Source organism: Somniosus microcephalus, chromosome 10, assembly GCF_052327205.1.
Source record: "Somniosus microcephalus isolate GS21.2 chromosome 10, FLI_Smic_1.0, whole genome shotgun sequence".
NCBI lineage: Eukaryota > Metazoa > Chordata > Chondrichthyes > Squaliformes > Somniosidae > Somniosus > Somniosus microcephalus.
In genome coordinates this window covers 186,990,071-187,004,875 of record NC_140996.1, presented here as the reverse complement: position 1 = coordinate 187,004,875, position 14,805 = coordinate 186,990,071, and the positions used below count along the sequence as shown (strand labels likewise).

Below are 14,805 nucleotides of genomic sequence, written 5' to 3'. Positions count from 1 at the left end.
TTCACCTGCCTCAGCCCCACACTCTGCAATTCCTTCCCTAAAATCACTGTCGTCACCTTCCTTTAAATCCCTCCTTAAATCCGAACTTTTTCACCAAGCTATCGGTCACCCCTCGATATCTCATTCTTTGGCTCAGCGTCCTTCCTTTAATTGTGTCTCAGTAAAGTGCCTTGGAATATTTTTGTACGTTAAAGTCACTACAGAAATGCAAGTTGTTGTAGTAATGGTGTTGTGGTAGTAAAGATTGACCATCAGCTTGTTGGTGACGAATGATTCTTGATCAAGGCACATGCAACAGTTACAAACAACTAAAAAACAGACTGGCAAACTCAAGCACTCTTCGTCCCACCAACAGTGATGGAAATTCAAGACTACTTGTACTTACTTGATACAAACAACATTTCAAATCAAGGTAATGTTGGAGGAAATTTTTAAATGACACCGTAGTGCCTGCTGAAATACTTGACATTCATTGACATTTTGCAGACACTGGCATAACAGACAGCTGACTTGATCTGCTTACACCAAACGTGTGATGTCACTTGTAAAGAACAGTAATATAATTAAGTTGTTTGCTAACGGTATAATAATATAATCAACTTGTTTTTGACAGAATGTGATTAAGGGTTGCTAATGTATCAGATTGGCCAAAGTTAAAGGATGCTAAAGTACCAGATTGGCCAAGGAATTAATGTAATATGGTATCTTTCCTGTTTTTAAATTGTATAAAAGGAGCGCGGCTGCTATTGTAAAGCTGAGAAGCTGGCGATTGCACCAAGGGGGTGTATAGCACTTCTCCCAGAGCGCTCTGTAAATAAAAGTGTACTCGCACATTCCAGCAAGGTCCGCAGTAGTCTGAGTTTATTGCTCTATAAGTCGAAGTTGGGTATACGTTGACCCTGTATATCACTGGGTCCGTTCAGGCTCCAATTCGGCAGTAACAGTAGCAACTCAAGCAATGCCTCAGAGGGAAACATTCCATCTGCTGCAAGTTAAAGGGCTGTCTGATATTGAGGTATCCTGGATCTTGAAACATTGTTAAAAAGGTACAGTATGTAAACAGTTCTTCAAAAAATCTTCGTTAGCAACTCTAGCATCCTTTTAACCAAATGATCTGGAAGCTGAGAATGACACAACCTTATGCTGTCACTGAACTAGAGCAGGACAGCTAGTCGGCAGAAACAGAGCACTGCAAACTACTTAACTCACCGGTTTTGAATATTGTACTTTAAGTGTTACTCCTTTGGAATTTCAGTTTTCAAACTGCCGGATTTCTGATTGTGCATTGCAATATTTGCAATTCTTTGCTCACATCAGTTGAAAGACTGCTCTTTTCAATATTTCCTATACAAAAATCATATTTTAGATTAAATTTTGGCAACAAACACGTATGTCAATTTAAGGCCTGTGTCTTAAACTCTTAGTAATCTGTTTATCATGACTTAGAGCAAGAATTGACAACATTAAAATCAGAAGTTTGAAAGACTAAAGCAGTGGCTTGGTTACCTCATTAACCCCAACACCCCAGTTTTCTCCCTTCCATGCCTGAAAGATGCAGATTAAGACATAGTTGGACATACAGGAAACTTTGTGATAGCCGGCACCGACGGGACCAAGCTGTTGCCGTCCCATCAAAACTGCCGGACAAACCAGCGCTCATGTTGAAACAAAGCTCCGTGTGAATCAACAAACCCTGTTGCTTAAACAGCTTCTAAACAGTCGGCCGTACCTTGCAAGCGTCTCTGTAGCTTAGCAACAGCTTCAGCGAGACCTTGCAGAGGCTGACTGGCGAAAAAAAAGCAACGAAAAGAAAAAATACCTAACGAAACGGCTCCTGATTTTTGCCGGTGGATAAACCAAAGTTTCCTGTAAAGAACTCTCCCAGAAGCTTTGCATGCACAAGCAGAGGCAACATTTTGGCAAGCATTTCAAATGTAGGACACAACACCGCCTATCCTTACTTCATAACACCACACATTCCAGGAGGTAGCATTGGACAGTCAACAGAAGTAGGATTCCTTAGCTGATTCTTCCCCTCTCTTGGCCTGAGACAATGAAGCCAATTGTGATGCCCTAATCACTGCCCAACTGAGATCAGCAATCTCAACCAGGTGAGAACTCAAACTTGAAACCTTCCTGATCAGTATAGCTCAAGCAGTATATTGACCTACTAACCCGTAAGCAATCCCATAACATTTTCAAAATACTAATTTAACTGGGGAGAATTAAAAAAGTCTGCATATACAGTATGTTGCTACTCAACCAGCACTAAATCAGGGGTTGGCAAATATATAGAACCAAACAAGGCCATTCATTCCATCTACTGTACCGAGTCCACTCTTGTGCATTTCTATGATTTTCTCCCAAACCCATGTTGCTTCAACAGACACGGAACACTCGAGAGACATTGGTAGGGTAATGCTGAAAGCAATTGGAGATGATGGCTTAAGACAATCACCCAAGCACAACATGGAATTTATCCGGAGGCATATTGATAAATACACCTAGTGACAGCACTGGATTATCTTCCAATAAATTAAATTATAAAATGCCAAATTTTAAGCTTACGAAATGAAGCCTAACATGAGGAATATGGTTACCACTTTCACCAAATCCAAAGGGCAGAAAAGAAACAGGTCAAGGTGTTGTGCCTCTTACCAAAACAAGTGTTAGAAAGGTTTGGTTGTTAAGAAGATAGACAGTGACACCCCACTGCCTCCCCATGCAGAGCTGGAAATTCTACAAGTGCTATTTCTGAATCATTCTGTGGTATAAAACTGAATTCCACCAACACTAGAGACTTTCAACTTAAGACCTGACAATATGGGGTCACTTACTTTCCAAACAAAGCAAGTGTTGGATTAAGTTTTGTTGCCTAGGCCAGGCAAGCACAGTGGTAAATCTAACTTGGATAACAATTCAGCATTCTTTAATGTCGTTCCCAATGAAATGCAGAGATCAATACAAGGCTTGGATTTTACTAAACTTGATCAACTAATGCTGACAGTTAGTTGTCACCCCTCGAGACAAAATTTAATGAAAAGGCGCTTTCCTTCTGTTCACCAATATACAACACAACAGAACACTCGCCACCTGTCAACAAGAGATTAATAGAACCTAAATTTGACACATTCTTCAGAGAATTACAGGAGAACATACATCAAGATTCCAATTTTCAGATTTTTATATATAAAAAGATGTTAATAACGAGAGAGAGAGATAGTTCAAGCACTCCAAAATGTGATTGACATTAGAATTGAGATTAACCATGACAATACCAAATATGACCCGACACAAATGTGCCTAACAATCATGAATTTGTGGTCTTATTTCTATTACTTTAAGTGATTGATCACAATAATAATGGTCACTCACTCCTCTTGCAATGTAGTAAAGCAGTTAGCATTTAGATAATTATGTTGCTGAATGAACGTCAAGTGAACACATAGCTGTATCAACACAAACTTGCATTTATATTGAAAAGGGTATTAGGAGAGGTTACAAAAAGATTGGTCAAAGATGTGGGTTTTAAGGAAGGGCTTAAAAGGAGAAGGGGGGGGGTGGGGGGGAGGAGTGACAGGGGGGTTTAAAGGAGGGAATACCAGAGCATTTGGGCCTAAATGGCTAAAGCCACAGTTGCCAAGGGTGGGGTGAAGGCAGGATGCATAAAAGGCCCATCAGAGGAATGAAGAGTGCAAGGGTAGCAGGCGAAGAGAGAGTGTGACTTTTGTAGGGCTGGAGGAGGTTACAGAGATAGGGAGGGTCTATGCCATGAGGAGATTTAAACACAAGGTAGGAGAGTTTTGAAATTGGACATGTTGGGGGACAGGGAACCAATGTAGCTCAGCAAGGACAATGACAATGGGTGAGTGGGACTTGGTGCTGGATACAATTCGGGTAGCAGATGAGCTGATGTTTACAGTCGGTGGTGAATAGGAGGTTGGTTAGGACAACATTGGAAATCTGAGGATGACAAACACACGGATGAGTGTTTCAACACAAATGGCTGAAGCAAGGACAGAGGCAGGTGATGTTACGTAGGTGGATATCGACAGTCTTTATGATGGAGGGGTTACTGCGTCGGAGACTCAGCTCAAGATTGAACAGGGCATGGAAATTGCAAACAGTCTGGTTCAGACAGACCAAAATGGCCAGGAAGGGGAATGGAAATCGGTGCCTAGAGTACAGAGTTTGTGGTGGGGACCGAAGACGCTGGTTCACTACCATGGAGAAAGTCCAAACCCTTTGGAGAAGATCGATCAGTACATAACCATTTCCAGCAGAAGCAGCAGCTCACATGACTCATCTTGGAACTACCTTTCACCTGCACACACTGCCCCAGCCCCCTAATTGAATCAAAAATAAAAGCATGTTTCTATAGACTTCTCAATGCCCAAATGCACTACGAAAACCACATTTTTAAATTTAAAAAGACACCTTATTGCATCTCAAAAATATCCCAAATCACTCCGCCTGCAACAAAACCAAGTGACTTATGGAAGCGCTACAACCAATGTGTGTGCAGCAGAATCACACAAACAGCAACTGGATGAATGATCCATTAACCTATTTTTGGTGATAATGGAGGAAGGAGGAATGTTGGCCAGGACAATGGAAAAACTCCCAGCTCTTCTTCAAATAGTACTGCAGGATTTTATACATGCACTTCAAACACCGGAACTGCAAAGGGCACCTCAGGCAAAAGACAGCAACAATACAGTGCCAGCCTAGTTTATACGCTCAAGTCTTGAGCAGGATTTGAACCTATAACCTTCTGACTCAGAGGCAAGAGTGGTGTAAACTGGCCAAGCAGATTATAAACTTTTGCCAGCTGGCTTTTAAAAGGATGTATACCCTACATTTTTCAACACTTCATCCATTTCTTAAAAGAAACTTCATGTGAATCAAAATTATTTTATTGTTTTATTACTGCAGCATAGTGACAAATAGTTGGTCAAGTAGTCGAGCTGCTTGCAATCCTGATTTCAGAAGGGTTAACTTGTCAAATTTCAAGAGATTTAGGCAAGTTCAGGACACCACACTATTGTGTTATGACATAGCTGTTTTAAGTTTCCAGAGAAAATTTGATGTTATACATGACACATTTCCCCCAAGTTAGGTTTTATATTCCCAAAAAAAAAGAACATATTCTTTCAGTTCACTTACCAAATTTAGGCGAATACTGTGAAGCAGTTTCAAGAAACATAGAAGACACCTAGTATTTGCACTCACATTGGATCAACTCGTCACAAAAGAACAAGTACAACTGGCTATGGATTACATCAATTCCTATGAATCATTACCAAATTAAGAACCAACTTGTCAAGAGCCCTGTGTGGGCCAGGTGGCCTATTACAGCAAGGTGGTAGTTAGCACATTATTCTTGAACTTCTATTTTTATCCACTTTGAACACAATCAATTCCCACGACACAAGAAGCCACATAGCATCATGAATTTATTAATTTATAAATTTATTTAACAGTATCATAGCAAGTATCCTCCTGAGCACAAAGGCTGTGGTTGTTGGAGGTCATTCATCTCAATCACATGACATCACTGCAGGAGTTCCTCAGGGCAGTGTCCTAGGCCCAACCATCTTCAGCTGTTTCATCAATGACCTTCCCTCCATCATAAGGTCAGAAGCGAGGATGTTCGCTGATGATTGCACACTGTTCAGCACCATTCGAGACTCGTCAGATACTGACGCAGTCCGTGTCCATATGCAGCAAGACCTGGACAACATTCAGACTTGGGCTGACAAGTGGCAAGTAACATTCGCACCACACAAGAGCCAGGCAATGACCATGTCCAACAAGCGAGACTCTAACCATCTCCCCTTGACATTCAATGGCATTACCATCGCTGAATCCCCCACTATCAACATCCTGGAGGTTACCATTGATCAGAAACTGAACTGGACCAGCCATATAAATACTGTGGCTACAAGAGCAGGCCAGAGGCTGGGAATTCTGCGGCAAGTGTCTCACCTCCTGACTCCCCAAAGCCTTTCCACCATCTACAAGGCACAAGTCAGGAGTGTGATGGAATACTCTCCACTTGCCTGGATGAGTGCAGCTCCAACAACACTCAAGAAGCTCGACACCATCCAGGACAAAGCAGCCAGCTTGATTGGCACTCCATCCACCACCTTCAACATTCACTCCCTCCACCACCAGCGCACTGTGGCTGCAGTGTGTACCATCTACAAGATGCACTGCAGCAACTCGCCAAAGCTCCTTCAACAGCACCTTCCAAACCCGCGACCTCTACCACTTAGAAGGACAAGGGCAGCACACGCATGGGAACATCACCACCTACAAGTTCCCCTCCAAGCCACACACCATCCTGACTTGGACCTGCATCGCCGTTCCTTCACTGTCGCTGGGCCAAAATCCTGGAACTCCCTTCCTAACATCATTGTGGTGTGGAGATGCCGGAGTTGGACTGGGGTGGACAAATGTAAGAAGTCACACAACACCAGGTTATAGTCCAACAGCTTTATTTGAAATCACAAGCTTTCGGAGCGCTGCTCCTTCTTCAGGTGAAGTGGAGAAATGCATAAAGACACAGCTTATCTAGTCAGAGAATCATGTCAGATGTTTACAGGTAACCTTTCCAACTGCCATTTATCACACCTCGGCAGAGAGATAATCACAGCAGTCAAAGGTGTGAATGGTGTCCAAACATCATTGTGGTTGTACCTACACCATATGGACTGCAGCGGTTCAAGAAGGCGGCTCACCACCATCTTCTCAAGGGCAATTAGGGATGGGCACTAAATGCAGGCCTAGCCAGTGACGCCCACATCCCATCAATGAATAATTTTTTTTTTTTTTTTTTAAACCAACCAGGGAGCAGGCTATCTTGGATCTAGTACAGTGTAATGAGACAGAATTAATAAATTCTCGTAAAGGATCCTCTAGGAAAGAGTGATCATAGCATAGTTGAATTTCAAATTCAGTTGAAGGGCGAGAAAGTTGTATCTCAAACCAGTGTCCTGATCTTAACAAATGTAATTACAATGGCATGAGGGCAGAACTGGCTAAAGTGGACTGGAAAAATAAATTAAAGGGTAAGACAGTTGAAATGCAGTGGTGGACATTTAAGGAGATATTTCATAACTCTCAACAAAAATATATTCCAGCGAGAAGGACAGATTTTAAGGGAAGGGAGCACCATCCATGGCTAAGGAAGTAAAGGATGGTATCAAACTGAAAAAGGCATACAATGTTGCCAAGATTGGTGGAAGGCCAGAGGATTGGGAAATTTTAAAAACCAGCAAAGGATGACTAAAAAAAAATGAATTATGACAGTAAGCTGGCAAGAAATATTAAAACAGATAGTAAGAGCTTCTACAGGTATATAAAAAAAGGAAGAGAGTAGCTAAAGTGAACGTTGGTCCCCTAGAGGATGCGACTGGGGAACGGAGAAATGGCAGAGAATCTGAACAATATTTTGTATCGGTCTTCACAGTAGAAGACACTAACAACATCCCAATAATAGATAATCAAGGGGCCACAGGGAGGGGGGAACTGAAGACAATCACTATCACGAAGGACAAAGTACTTATTAAAATAATGGGACTAAAAAGACAAGCCCCCGGACCAGATGGCCTGCATCCTAGAGTCTTAAAAGAAGTGGCTGCAGAGATAGTGGATGCATTGGTTACAATATACCAAAATTCCCTGGACTCTGGAGAGGTTCCAGCGGATTGCAAAACCGCAAATATAACACCCCTATTTAAGAAACGAGGGAGACAGAAAGCAGGAAACTATAGACCGGTTAGCCTAACATCTTTCGTTGGGAAAATGCTGGAGTCCTTCATTAAGGAAGCAGTAGCAGGGCATTTGGAAAAATCATAACGCAGTCAAACAGAGTCAGCATGGTTTTATGAAAGGGAAATCATGTTTAACAAATTTGCTGGAGTTCTTTTGTCACGAGTAGGGTGGACAAAGGTGAACCAGTGGATGTGTATTTGGATTAGATAAGGTGCCACATAAAAGGTTACTGCACAAGTTAAGAGCTCACGGAGTTGGGGGGGTAATATATTAGCATGGATGGATGGAGAATTGGCTAACTAACAGAAAGCAGCAAGTCGGTAAATGGGTCATTTTCTGGTTGGCAAATGGTAACTACTGGGGTGCCACAGGGATTGGTGCTGGGGCCTCAACTATTTACAATCTACATTAATGACTTGGATGAAGGGACCGAGTGTAATGTAGCCAAGTTTGCGGATGATACAAAGATGGGTGGGAAAGCAAGTTGTGCAGAGGACTCAAAGAATCTGCAAAGGGATATAGACAGGCTAAGTGAGTGGGCAAACATTTGGCAGATGGAGTATAATGTTGGCTAGAAACATAGAAGATAGGAGCAGGAGTAGGCCATTCGGCCCCTCGAGCCTGCTCCGCCATTCAATGAGATCATGGCTGATCATCCAAATTCAATAGTGCGAGGTTATCCACTTTGGCAGGAAAAATAAAAAAGCAAAATTATTTAAATGGAGAGATTACATAATGCTACAGTTCAGAGGGACCTGGGGGTCCTTGTGCATGAAACAGAAAAAGTCAGCATGCAGGTACAGCAAGTAATCAAAAAGGCAAATGGAATGTTGGCCTTCATTTCAAGGGGGTTGGAATATCAAAGCAGGGAAGTCCTGCTACAACTGTACAGGGTATTGGGGAGACCACACCTAAAGTACTGCGTAGAGTTTTGGTCTCCTTATTTAAAGAAGGATATACAGGTAGACTATCCTTTATCCGAAAACCTCGGGACCAGCCATGTTTCGGTTTTCGGAAAATTTCGGATTTCAGAAGGTATTTTATAAGACTGGGAAATTTGTCGGGGGTGGGGGTCGGCGGGGGATCAGGGGTGGGGGTCGGCGGGGGTCGGGGTCGTGCGCACGACTTACGCTGAACGAAAATACTTTCGGTTTTTAGAGGTTTTCGGAAGTTCGGATAAAAGGATAGTCTACCTGTACTTGCATTGGAGGCAGTTCAGAGATGATTCACTAGGTTAATTCCAGAGATGAGGGGGTTGACTTATGAAGAAAGGTTGAGCCTATACTCTTTGGAATTTCGAAGAATGAATGAGAGGTGATCTTATTGAAACATAAGAGATACTGAGGGGGCTCGACAAGGTAGATGCAGAGAGGATGTTTCCCCTAGTGGGGAAATTTAGAACTCGGGGGGCATAGTTTCAGAATAAAGGGTCGCCCTTTTAGAACTGAGATGAGGAGGAACTTCTTTTCCGAGGGTCGTAAATCTGTGGAATTCTCTGCCTCAGAGCCGTGGAGGCTGCCTCATTAAATACATTTAATGTGGAGACAGACAGGTTTTTGCAAGATAAGGGAGTGAAGGGTTATGGGGAGCGGGCGGGGAAGTGGCTTTGAGCCGAAGATCAGCCCTGATCTTATTGAATGGCGGAGCAGGCTCGAGGGGCCAAGTGGCCTATTCCTGCTCCTAGTTCTTATGTTATGAGCATAATTTATGTTTAACATAAAAAGCAGGAGGCCCAGAACACATCTTCTGCAGAACTCCACCAGTCATTATCCCACAGAGATTTCCCCCTCCACCATCACTTTCTGTAGTCTATGCCAAGCTAGCTTTTAATTCATTTTGCTAACGAGTCAGTTTTATGAGTCTTAATAGTCTTTAAAATTTCACATGAACCTTAAAATGAGGTACACGAGATAGCATGAATGCAGATGGATAAATCCTAACATCTCCACACATCTAAAAGCAAGCACAGACAGCATTCTGTAAAATGTTCAACCATTTTCCCCCAAAATGAGATGCAATTTCCATCACACCCCTTTTAAATACCAGAGTAACACTCCATGTCCTCATGGACTTTGCCACTGCACCAGATTTTACTCTTATCGTGGTTCCTTGATTCTTGTGTAAATCCCTCTTGGTTCAGATGTTGTGTATACAATTCCTTGCATTTTCATCCTAACATATCTGCTTACTAACCTGTACATATGTAGATAAGATTCCTGTGCCAAGAAGATTTGTCTCAGAATTTATCCTCTCTTCCGAATTTGGATGAGCAGCCATGAACTCATTGAATGGCGGAGCAGGCTCAAGGGGCCGAATGGCCTACCCCTGCTCCTATCTTCTATGTTTCAATGATGTTTTAACAAATTGGTCATTTACTCATCCTCTATAATTCCTTACAACTTACTCTAAAATCTACTAGAAAGGCTCCAAAAGGATTGCATAAAACCCTGAAAAGCAAGAGCCACCATCAACACACATCGTCCAACCAAAATGGTTGTTTCTCCTTTTAAAAAATTCAATTTTAATTAAGGAAGATACAGGATCAAAATATATGGACGGAAAGAAAGACAGAGACAATGAAAGGGAGCAAGTTTTTTTTTAATTTGGTGCCACAATGTGTGAGCACTAATATTCACTGACAGGACTGAATTAGAACACACATCCTAAGATTGACTGAATTGAACTTTCCTCCCTCTATAAGCTTTATAAAAAGGAGCCAGCGTGCAAGAAGTTTGGCAGCTCAACCCATTTCCTCACAGGTACAAAACTTACAGAAAAAAAACCACCACTAATTGGCAATCTCAAGGATGGCACCATTGGAAATTTTGAAAATCGCCAAAGGAGGCATTTTTCTGAAGCTGGGGGAATGAAAGAATATTATGTATCTGGCTTATGCTTGCAGCTGACCTAGGAGCAGTTGATGCTGACTGGATATAAAGTAGATGTAAAAAGTGGAAGTGTTCCACTTCCCAGCACCAACATCCCACACCTTGATGAGCAGAAAACATTTAACCAGACAAAACAGAATATTTTATACAACCATGGCAAAATATCATAGTATTATTTCAGTCTCTACTCCTTTTTAAAAAAGCAAGACTTAAAACATTGTAGAATAGTAAATATTAATGTTGTAGTCTTGAAAGTGGGGAAAAATCCTACTGTTCTATATCCAGATCAAAAGGACCACTGCGATACTAACTTGCAGAGTGCATTGCAGACAGACTGTACATTTCCAAGTTCTCAACATTGCAGCGTCAGTCCCATATTTACTAGTCCTAAGCAAAAAAAAAACCTCGAGCTCCGTTCCATTCAGTTTACGGAGTATGATGCAAACTTTACTGCATTCGTTTCTAGAAGGGACAGTCAAACATGTCACCACAGGCCACAGTCTGACAGCGATCTGGAGTCCAAGTGACACCCATGAGGTTGAATGTCAGCACTAAAGAGATAATAAATACAAGTACAATTCTCAGCAACTAAATACAATTATTTTCTCCATCCTTGACAAGTTCTCAATAGTCACATAAAATTGTGAAGTAGTAACTTAAGTTTGTTTTGACTATTCAACTATTTCTAAAACTGAAAACCCATATGCTGAATTAATTTGTTCATAAAGTTTGTCCAAATCAATAGTACAACTGAAACAGAAGCTTGCCCTAACTACATTTTTGTTTTAATGTTACAATCAACCTTTTTAATTGACTGATCAAATGTAACATTGCAAGATCTGGGTGTCCGCGTACATTAAACACAAAAATTTAGCATGCAGGTACAGCAAGCAATTAGGAAGGCAAATGGAATGGTGGCCTTTATTGCAAGGGGGATGGAGTATAAAAGTAGGGAAGTCTTGCTACAACTGTACAGGGCGTTGAGACCACGCCTGGAGTACTGCATGCAGTTTTGGTCTCCTTATTTAAAAAAGGGATATACTTGCATAGGAGGCTGTTCAGAGAAGGTTCACAAGGTTGATTCCTGCGATGAAGAAGTTGTCTTATGAAGAAAGGTTGAGCAGGTTGGGCCTATACTCATTGGAGTTTAGAAGAATGAGAGGTGATCTTGTTGAGACATAGAAGATTCTGAGGGGGCTTGACAGGGTAGATGAAGGTAGGATGTTTCCCCTCGTGGGGGAATCTAGAACTCGGGGGCAGTTTCAGAATAAGGGGTCGCCCATTTAAAACGGAGATGAGGAGAAATTTCTTCTCTCAGAGGGTCGTAAATCTTTGGACTTCTCTACCCCAGAGAGCTGTACAGGCGGAGTCATTGAAAATATTCAAGGTGGAAATAGACAGATATTTGAGCTACAGGCGAAGTCAAGGGTTATGGGGAACGGGCAGGAAAGTGGAATTGAGGCCAAGATCAGATCAGCCAAGATCTTATTGAATGGCGGAGCAGGCTCGAGGGGCCAAATGGCCTACTCCTGCTCCTATTTCTTATGTTCTTAAAAGCTAGTGGCATGTCTCAGAGATGCCACAGAATTGCTAGCATGAGGAAAAGCAGGAAATTTCACATTCAACAGGAAACATTCTTCAGATGTGGAGTTACATCATGCTGTGCAGGCAAAGCTAAGAAAGTTTTATCTACATCTGGCACCTACTATACCTGACCACTCATACTGGATGCCAACATTGGATGCAAAGACAGAAAATATTCAAATTTCTTGACCCTGGCATCTTTCACCTTAAACACAAAACTACAGAATTTCAGAATGCTGGTTAGCCGATCGTCAATTTTCATTGAAATTAATAAAAATGCACCTCTTAAAATATGCAGCCAGATTATTCTACACTGGTTCATAGACTCCACTGAAGTGCCAGCACCATTGAACTAAATGGAGCTACTCCAAAACTCTATCCTTTCTTCCCCCTCAGGTTTGCCAATCCTTGACTGGGCTCCCGATTGGAAGTGCACTGTGGCAGTGATGAGTAATCTACTACAGAGAGAAGATGAGCAAAACTAACTCGCCTGATGAACAGATAAATATCTTTCTGTTTTGAGAATATATGGAGACACTACCTTCACAAGAGCCAAATAAATCTGAAGTCAACAACTGTGATTGATTTATTTACACAAGACTTTTTGCTTTAGTCTAAAAAGAGATCTGCATTCCTCGATTTTAGAACAATTATTCAAAATAGTAGACTTCAAACTGCAGAAGAGTGGAATTTAAATATGGTTAACCTAGATACTACAGGAGATGCAGAAAAATTAGAGGCTGTTCAAAAAAGTAAGTTGGTTTAGCTTTCAAAATAAGCATCAGCTAATTAAAGCTAGAAATGATCACAGAACATTTTTTGAACCTACATCGTGTGACAGAATAACATTTTTAAAAGTTAACCGCCATACAACTTTCTGATTAATAACTAAAAATTAGCCTTTTTAATAGCAAGGGCGAAAACACTTGCGCATCAAAACCTGTTACCATTCTTGATCCTCAACGGCTACTGTTTATCGCAGGTACTAAAATGACAGGAATGCCATAAACACGGCTATTGCACTATCTTGCTCGACAGTATTTTACCCTGAACAATGTCAACCACTATATATTGAATTTAATATCTGTAGTAAGCATATCGGATTTAATTATATCATTTTTGGCCAAGATTCAACAATTTAACACGTCCGACCATAATTACTGAAAAAATACTGTACTACACCGCATCGGATATTTCTTACTGAAAGTAAAGGGGGGGTAAAAAAAAATAGAAATATGTGGACGAGCTCAAGTACGTCAAGCTCTAGGCCAGAGCAAAACACGAGCAAATCCAGGCCCCGAAACCCACAAACTCGACCCTTTCGGGAAAAGCCCCATTAACCACACTTGGAATATCATTTTCAATCTCACTCTCCTTACACCACCACCCACCTAAACCCCCAACACAAAAACACACACACAATCATAATCTCGCATCCACCGGAACCCAAAAAGCTTTTTCCACCCCCCCGCCCCCGGTGTCCAGGCAGGAACAGGAACACTCTCCCAATCACCTAGAACAAAACGACAGCAACGTAAAGCAGAACCGAGTTTAGGGGGACGGGCGAGTCTCGGGGGGGGGGGCGGTGGGAAGAGAGAAAAAGCAAAAAAAAGCGGACACGCAATGAAGCCGCTCAACCGAGCCGCCACTGCGCCGACACCAACACTGCAAACTCGCACAACGTGTCCGTCAATAGACCGATTCTGCCTTCCAAAGAGAAAAAACCAGCACAAAAAAAACATGGAAATGTTACTGATATTTCTCCCCACTGTACTCACCCGTGCCAGAGCCCAGTCCTCACCGTACCGCTGCCGCCTACCCCCGAAACGCTTCAAAATGGCGCCAATTTGTCTCAGGCTGCACCAATGAACGAGAGCGACTGTGAGACGGGGCGGAGGGGAGTTGGGGCGGGGGGGGGGGTCAGTGAGAGGGACTGAGAGGAGGAGGCGGGAGACACTGTCAACAGATAACTCAACTGCACCACACAGTGAAGCTCCGCACACTGAGGAGAGAGAGCGAGAGAGAGACAGAACAAGGCACGCCGCATGGTCACTGACACCAGTTACCGAGAGTCCTCAGAATGTGCATATTGCTTTTGGGAGGGGGCAGGAAGAAAGAGAGCGCACGGTCGGCAACAGACGTGCACTCTGTGTAATACTGCCAAATGCATCGCAATTAATAGGGAATTGTAGCACCACTTTAGGGGGTGGGGGGAATGAAACAATATAAAATCCTGAATATGAAAATAAAAAGTGGTCTGCCTACTAATGATGACAGTGCATACATTTTATTAGACATATTAATAAAAGTTTAGCAAAAAGAACTTTATGATCCGTACCAGTTTGATGGAAAATTGAAGCAAGAGCATCTCCAAACGTCGAAAAGAAGGTATTACAAGCTTAAAAAAAGAGTTCAGTGTTATACACAAGCTAAAAAGTATTCTTGAGAGTTGAGATTTTGAGGTTGATCCAATGGATGATTCACATTCTGGAACTGACTCCAAAATCTTCATAGTTTGCAAGCATTGTTGGTTATAAGCTGGCAGCACGAACAT

General features: G+C 42.1%; 1 protein-coding gene across 3 annotated transcripts in view; it reads right to left on the bottom strand.

Moving 5' to 3' along the window:
- Positions 1–14,302, bottom strand: part of LOC147111934 (sister chromatid cohesion protein PDS5 homolog B-like) — a 249,945-nt gene extending 235,643 nt beyond the window's left edge. Inside the window, exon 1 of one of the 3 annotated variants that reach the window (XM_085999339.1) lies at positions 14,030–14,302. The gene's annotated coding sequence lies outside the window, so the exon portion shown is untranslated. The remainder of the gene's footprint in view (positions 1–14,029) is intronic. The other 2 variants (XM_085999336.1, XM_085999338.1) reach the window with 2 other exon arrangements.
- Between the last annotated feature and the right edge of the window lie 503 nt (positions 14,303–14,805).